The sequence below is a fragment of the Scyliorhinus torazame genome, chromosome 1 (assembly GCF_047496885.1).
Source record: "Scyliorhinus torazame isolate Kashiwa2021f chromosome 1, sScyTor2.1, whole genome shotgun sequence".
Taxonomy (NCBI): Eukaryota; Metazoa; Chordata; class Chondrichthyes; order Carcharhiniformes; family Scyliorhinidae; genus Scyliorhinus; species Scyliorhinus torazame.
The window spans coordinates 71,879,659-71,887,593 of NC_092707.1; the positions used below are offsets into that span (position 1 = coordinate 71,879,659).

Below are 7,935 nucleotides of genomic sequence, written 5' to 3' on the forward strand. Positions count from 1 at the left end.
TTCTGCCCCTCCACCGACAGCTGACGCCTCTGACCCTGTGGCTGAAGGCTATCGCTAATAGGGAATTGGCCATCGTGGTTAAGTGAGCACTTCACACAACCCAAGTGGATTCCCGTGAGTGGGCGGGCCATGTAGCATGTGGGTGTCATAGCCTAGCATCCCAATCAGACCGTGATGCCTGGACAGTGTACCTGATCACTGTTGGAGGCAACACCACACTCGAGCAGCCAACATCCGAACACCCAGGGGATGGGAAACAGCTCCAGCAACATGTCCACGGCCGGAGGGTGGGTGAGTGCCATAGGTAGGGGGCCAGCAACCAGTCTGGGTGATGTTGTGAGCGGGTGTCCGGAGTACAGGGTCTGGGGTCCGGTGAGAGGGGCCCGCTGCAGCCTGGAGTACGTGGGGAGGGCGTTCCGGGTAGGGTAGTGGGGAGGAATCAATGGGGAAATGAAGGGTCCCGAGTTGGGAGCCACGGCTGTTTGTCGGTCTCACATCCTCTCCCAATGCCTTGCAGATATTGAACGCTATGGCAGGGATGTTGGATGCAGAGGTTGCCCTAGTGATGCTGGTGCTATGTAATGTGGCCAGACGCTGGAGAAGGCAGCATCAGCAGCATCTGCAGTTGCTCGAGGCAGCGGCCCATGTGCCAGACCCGCCCCACACCCTGAGGACCTGGCTGCCCATCAGGATAGGGGGGGATCCAGAGGGCGAGGCCCGGCGACGGCCCAGGGTGTGCAGGCGCCGCTGGTCATTTGAACAAATGACGAACAGCATGAGCCACAGGAGGCTCCGCCTCAACAAGGAGACGTTGCGATACCTGTGCCATATCCTCGTGGACTTGGCACCACATGTAGGAGGATGGCACCTGCTCCCGGGGGCTGTCAAGGTCACTGCAGCCTTGACCTTTTATGTTGTGGGATCATTCCAGGGCTTGAGTGGGGAGGTGTGAGGTATTTCACAGGCCACAGCCCACAGGTGCATCCGGCAGGTCACGAATACCCTGTATGCCCAGAGAGAAGACTACATCATTTTTGACATGGGCCGGGCCCAACAGGATACCCGGGCAGTAGGATTCTACGCCATTGCCAGGATGCCCCAGGTCCAGGACGTCATAGATGCCACGCATCTTGCCCTGTGCTCACCGGGGCATCTGTAGATGCCCTTTGTTAACCAAAAGGTGTTCCATTCCCTCAACATACAGCTCATGTGCAACAACCAGATGAAGATAATGCCCGCTATGGATCTGCTGGAGTGACGCTGACATCTCCATCTGAATGTCCGGGTTGGTCCCTATCATCCCCATCAGCTCCGGATAATCCTGTTCCAGAGACTCAGCATCAGGTTAGGATCCATCTGGGTCCAGGGATCCAGCAGACCTCTGACTGAGACAGCAGTTTCCCACCAAGGTGTGTGTATCTGCGCTGGTGGAGGGTGGGGGTGATAGCTGTGATGTGGCTATAACAGTTGCATCCTCGGAGCTCTCCTCTGAAGTGTTCTCCTCGGGGTCAGGAGAGGATGCTACCCGGGATGGGCCGGCACCGTCAGCAGCTGGACCTGCGGGAGAATGGACATGTGGTCAGTGGGAGGGATGGGTCAGTCAGTAAGGCAATCACTACTCACGTTTGACAGGTCCCCCGGGTGGAGCCTGGTTGTTGCTCACTTCTGCAGCGTCTGCCAGCCTCCGCATTCGTGACCGCCCAGTCCTCGGCCACACCAATCACCTCCAGGGCCCGCTCCTCGAAGTGGGTGAGGATTCTCACGTCCTGCACCCCGCCGTCAGTCTGGGCCTTCTCCCACCGATTATGGGAGAGCTTTTCCTGAGGAGACACAGTGAAGGCATCGTTAGCCAGAAGCGTGGTTCACAGTTGTGGGAGGGAGGTGAATGGAGGGTTGGGGTGAAGGGAGGGTTGAAGGGATGGATGTAGGGAGTGGCTGAAGGGGGAGTGGGATGGAGGGAGGATTGGGAGTCCCCTGGGGCGATGTTGCCTTGGGAGGTGGGACGTTGTCTACTCACTTGTGCTACCCGGTGTAGGTTGTTGACCTTCTTCCGACACTGGAGGGCCAGTCCTCCTGGTCACACTGCCCGAGCTGACTGCTGCCTCTGCCTTGTCCCAATCAGCCCTGGCTGCCTTGTGGTTCACCCTCCGGGACCCTAGGGGGAACAGGACATCACTCCTGGCCTCCACTGCATCCAGAAGCCCCCCAAGATCAGCAACCCCGAATCTTAGGGCCGGTCTCCTGTGAGCTGGCTGGGGCTGGCTGGGTAAGTGCAGCTTAAGTGCTGCTCGGCATTGTTAGCAGGGGGCTGGCGAGCGCGATCCCAGCGAATCAGCTGGCGAGCCGGCATCTGGGCGAGAATCCCGTGAATCCTCGTTAAGTGGACCAATTAACGTTGAACAATGTTGCCGACCTCACTGGGCCAAACGCCGGGAAACTCGCGACAATTCCCGTTCGCTAGCAAACTTGGAAATTTTTCCGGAATATCGCGCCCTTTAACATCAGTCCACTGAATTGCGCCCTTAGATTCCCAATGTCTGGAATCAGGGGCGTCATTCTCCGCCGGCGGGAGTCTCCGTTCTGCCAGCGCTCGGGGGTTTCCCGACGGCGTGGGGGTGCCCCACAATGGGAAACCCCATTGACCGGCCGGTGTTACGGAGACTCCCGCCGGCCGGTCGGCGCAGAAATGTGGCGGGGCGGGTAGGAGAATTTCGCCCCAGATTTTCAACTTCTGTACCCTCTTAAGAGCAACAAGATCCTTAAGTGCCGAGAATGGTTCACTGCTCTAGCTGAAGTCCCCTCACGTAACCATAAAATTACAGTTTTTGATACTAGTATGTAAATACTAAACTTTCTATAAATAAATGAGTCAATGCATCTGTTAAATGAGAGTAATTTCCAGTAAACATGTTACACATCCCTGCACTAATGTCACAAACTGTAATTTCTTGCTTGGGAAGTATGTGTGTGGGAAATAAAGAACAAAAGATAAAGGAGAAAAGTAATTCTTTAAAGGAGATTTTCGGCTTCAGTCCTCCCATGAGGAAGTGTGCTTGCCAGGAGTGTTTATTTGGATGAATTTCAAGGCCTTGGGGTTGGCGTGCCGTTTCCCAACACTCTCTCTTTGTGAGTGCAGTTCCAGTAGCGCTGACGTTGAGAAATCCCCCTTTATATGAAAGGAAGGACGAAGAGAACCACCAGAGATGAACATTTTCGGGATTTTCTGCAGCCCCCATCCATGGGGTGCTTTGCAGCGGGGGATGTAGCCCACTATTGTGCGGCTGCGGCATCTTCTGGACCTGTCGCTGTCAACAGTGTTTGCCGTTGTTTGCACCCTCCGTCATTGGGTAACCACCATTGGCAATGGGGCCAGAAGATCCCATCGGTGGCAATGGCCGGGAAATCCCGCCCATTGACTCTGATGATCCAATCAAGGTTCTCAATATGAGGATTGGTCTTTACTGATGTATTGAAAAGATGAACATTTATTTGTTTCTTGGCGGTATTCAAATACAGAACGACAGACATGATATGAAAGTGGTCGATGACTGTAACTAAATTTTAAAGTATTATCAAGCAATCATGAGTCATTGTCACCTTATGATATTGCAAGATGCTTTCATAGAATTTCATAGAATTTACAGTGCAGAAGGAGGCCATTCGGCCCATCGAGTCTGCACCTGCTCTTGGAAAGAGCACCCTATCCAAGGTAACACCTCCACCCCATCCCCACAACCCAGCAACCCCACCCAACACTAAGGGCGATTTATCATAGCCAATCCACCTAACCTGCACATCTTTGGACTGTGGGAGGAAACCGGAGCACCCGAAAGAAACCCACGCACACACGGGGAGGATGTGCAGACTCCGCACAGACAGTGACCACTATATTGACTACTGCCGATTATCAGGTTTGACTCTACTTTTTAAAGATAACTGTCAATGTCCTGGATTTTTCATTTGGACTCATTTTCTGCCAATCCCAATAGGTTGAGAAATGAATTCATATCGCTGACTGATCTCTCAGCTGTCATGCATGGGCCCAAAACACATTGTGGGCCTTGTTTAGAGCATGGAGGCCTTTAGTTCCAGGCCACTGTGTGACTGTCAGTGACCCTCATGTATCAGGGGACAGTGAGAATGTGATCAGGGGAGGTGGAAGGAGGTCAGGCAAGGGAGGGTTTAATCAGAAGAGGGCAATAGGTAAATCGGGCCAGTTGGGAGAGGAGGAGACTTTTGGATGGGGTAAAGCAGCCAATGACAGAATGGAAATATGGCAATTGGCTTTGATCATGGCCAATATTCTAGTTTCTAGCTTTTTCCACCCATTCCCACACTGAGGGAAGCCAAACTAAGATTTATAGAAAAAGCTAGAAACTATTGGCCACGATCAAGGCCAATTGTCATATTTCCATTCTGCCATTGGCTGCTTTACCCCATCCAAAATCCTCTTCCGCTCCCAACTGGCCCGATTTACCTATCGCCTTCTTCTGATTAAACCCTCCCTTGCCTGACCTCCATCCACCTCTCCTTATCACATTCTCACTATCCCCTGATACATGAGGGTCACTTTTGGTCATGCAGTGGTCCGGAACTAAAGGCCTCCATGGGCTAAACAAGGCCCACGTTATGTTTTGGGCCTACGCGTGACAGCTGAGAGATCAGTCACCGGTGTGAACTGATTTCTCAACCCATGATTCCCGAGGAAAGCTGTGATGAAGCTTTTACAGCTAGATCAGAAACTTTCCAGTTGCCAACTGTGACTAAACCTATCCCTGGAAGTTTAATCACATCACTCATCGGCCATAACATCCACGCTTGTGACGCACTGCCTTCCTCCGCCAATTGGAAAGCAAAAAGACTCATTACCCAATTGGATGATACTTGACTGTTAGCTAAACAGCCTTTGTGGTCCCCTCCCCCTTCCCCCTTCTCTGGGAGTGCTGTGTCCTAGAAATTGATCTTCAATTCCTAGAGACGTCAGGCCAATCCTGCAGAGTTAGCAACCTTATTCCAGCAAAGCCAGTGTTCGTCTTAGTGACAGCTGTCTTGAATTTGCTTCGTCACAGGAGTCTTTTAGACAGCGACTGGAATTAAATGTCAAATCTCCCAATTTAAAATGAACCAGTGCATTATGCAGGTAACTGATACCTTTGCTTGGGGAGTGCCTTGATTAACAAGCAGGAGCACAAGAGATCCCTGCACTTTTACTACCTGTTCTCCAAAGTGTGGGACATTATTGATGTCACTCAGAGGCCATATGGATCCATACTACCACCGTGGCCCTCTTTAAAAACAGAGAGGTATGTATTTCATCAACCTGTAGCTGGTGTGTGATCACAGGAATAGAGTTGTATACGTTATTGCTTGCTGCTCTGAGAACACTTCTAGTTCATACATTTTGTGTCATTATATGGTGTCCCCATCATTTGGTGGGTCAGAACGATTACAGACCTCGTTGTTAGGGGACAGAAACTGTAAATTGCTACCCTTGCTAATGGCATCTTTTGAAATACTGACTCATAATGACTAGTGAAGGAGCTTCTTTGCTCGTGTCTTGGAAAATTACAGAGTCTGAAGAGAAAACTCAGAAACTAAAACCTCAGCTGGTCGCGAAGAGGCCTCAGAGAAAACAGAGGCCAGCAAATTGTGCACATTTTTACTGTCACTGCCATCCTCTGAAGCAAATGCAGTATAGATTGATATGCCCAGGCGGGACGTGTGAACACACACTATGAGCTGGATTCTCCATTTTGCGACTATGTCCCCATCCCGTCGTGAAGACTGGGGCGGGATTCTCCGCAAACCGGCGGGGTGGGCCACTCTGGCGCCGAGGAGTGACGTGAACCTCTCCGGCATTGGGTCGCCCTGAAGGTGCGGAATCCTCCGCACCTTCAGGGGCTAGGCTGGCGCCGGAGTGTTTGGCGCCACGCCAACTGGCGCTGAAGGATCTCCACCGGCTGGCGCAAGTTGGCGCATGCGCGGGAGCGCCAGCGTGTGCTGGCGTCATCCCGGCGCATGCGCAGCGGGGTTCTTCTCCGCACCGGCCATGGCGGAGGTTGACAGTGGCCGTTGCGAAGGGAAAGAGTGCCCCCACAGCCCAGGCCCGCTCGCGGATCAGTGGGCCCGATTGCGGGCCAGGCCACTGTGGGGGCACCCCCCAGGCCCAGATCCCCCCGCGTCCCCCCGAGGACTCTGCAGGCCGCCCGTGGAGCCAGGTCCCACCAGTAAGGACCTGTTGTGGTTTACGACGGCGGTACCGGCCGGAAACAGGCGGCCACTCGGCCCATCGCGGGCCGGAGAATCGCCGGGGGGGGGGCCGCTGCCAACGGCCCCCGACCGGCGCGGCGCGATTCCCGCCCTCGCCAAAACCCTGTCACCAGAGGATTCGGCAGCCGATGGGGGCAGGATTCACGTGGCTCCCCGGCAATTCTTCGACCCGCCGGAGGGTCGGAGAATCCCGCCCCTGGTCTTTTACGCCAGGAAAACTGGCATCAAAAGGTCACAGATTCACCATCTTGCAGGGGCTAGCAGGCAGCTGCCGTGGAGCTCACAGCTTGAGCTGCTGACACGGCCCCCCGTATGTCTGGGTCAGAGGCCTCGCATGCGCACAGTGGCAGTCTTCAACGGCCGCGCCGTGCTCCATGGCGGACTCAGCCCGCATACCTGGACCGCTGAAATAGTGCCCCACATCAGCCGCTCGTCCCACCCGGATCGCCCGCACACATAGACCCCAGTCCCAAATGAAGCCTCCCCCTGCCCTCCGCTGCCAATGGCCCCCGACTGTGGTGGCCCCAGACTGAGTCCGCAGCCGCCACGAGAGGCTCCTGAATGGCAGGACCATATTAGAACCACGCCGTCGGGAATACCGCCAGTTGGGGATGGAGAATAGCGGGCGGGCCTCAGGCCATTACCTGATTACGCCGCTTTTCGGGGAGCGTAGAATAGCGGAACCGGTGCCAGCCCCGAATTCGTGCGGGAAAACAGACTCTCCGCCCCGTCGCCGAACGCAATTTTGGCGTCAGGGTGCGGGGAATCCAGCCCATGTTCTTATGAGATGGAGCATTGCAGATGAAGAATGTGTTCTGCTTACTCTTTCTCAATGCTCAAATTGACTAAGAGAGGCTTTATTGCTGCCGTACACCCTTCGTCACTGGGAAACCCGAGGCAGGGGTTCGCCATCGGTGGGACAGTATACCAGCCGGCATGAACAGCTGGTAAATTCCGCCACATAGCTCCGTATATGTTTAAATATCATACTTTGTTTTCTAATACTCCTGCGAAGCACCTTGGATGTTTCATTACGTTAAAGGCGCTACATACCTCCTGTGGCGCTGGCGAGAACTTCCGGTCACGCCAAAGTCTACGGTGCTAGCTTGGTTCACCCGTCCCGCAGTGGAGGTTGACTCGGAAAATCCCGGCAGCAGGAATGGCTGGGAAATCCTGTCTATAGTTGCTATTGTTGCCACTCCCTTCTACCCCCACCCCGCCTTCAATATGCATAGTGGAAACCCCCTTTGTCTCAGCATGTGCCAGGAATGTTATCTATGTGCTTAAATAGGATAAGAGGTTCTTTATAGCACAAGGTCAGCCCAGTGTGTGACAAGTGCACACAGTGCCCAGACTGTAATGCCCCTGCAGAGCAGACACTGTGGTGGAGAATGCATTGTCAGCTCCTATATAATCAGCCACTCAAATTCTTAAAGTTAAAGTTAAATCCACTTTGCACTGAATTCTTCATGCACCGTTTCTTGAATCTTACATAATTTAAATTATAATTGAGATGCACAAGATCCTCAAGATCTAAATGATTGAAGACGATGCCAGGAGATTGAACCGGTCCAACATTTTGATCATTCAGAATTCAGCTGGGAGGAACAGAATGACGTTGTAAGCTGATTCTTAAAGCTGTTCATTCTGGTCGGGGAAAAACTG

At 53.4% G+C, this 7,935-nt stretch overlaps 1 long non-coding RNA gene across 1 annotated transcript in view; it reads right to left on the reverse strand.

The window, feature by feature from the left end:
* The window catches only part of LOC140429513 (uncharacterized), a 48,487-nt gene extending 41,122 nt beyond the window's left edge, over nt 1-7,365 (reverse strand). Inside the window, exons 1-2 of the long non-coding RNA XR_011949106.1 lie at nt 7,324-7,365; nt 1,624-1,820 (exon numbers count right to left, since the gene is read on the reverse strand). This is a non-coding gene — a long non-coding RNA (uncharacterized lncRNA). The remainder of the gene's footprint in view (nt 1-1,623; nt 1,821-7,323) is intronic.
* Nucleotides 7,366-7,935: the final 570 nt, after the last annotated feature.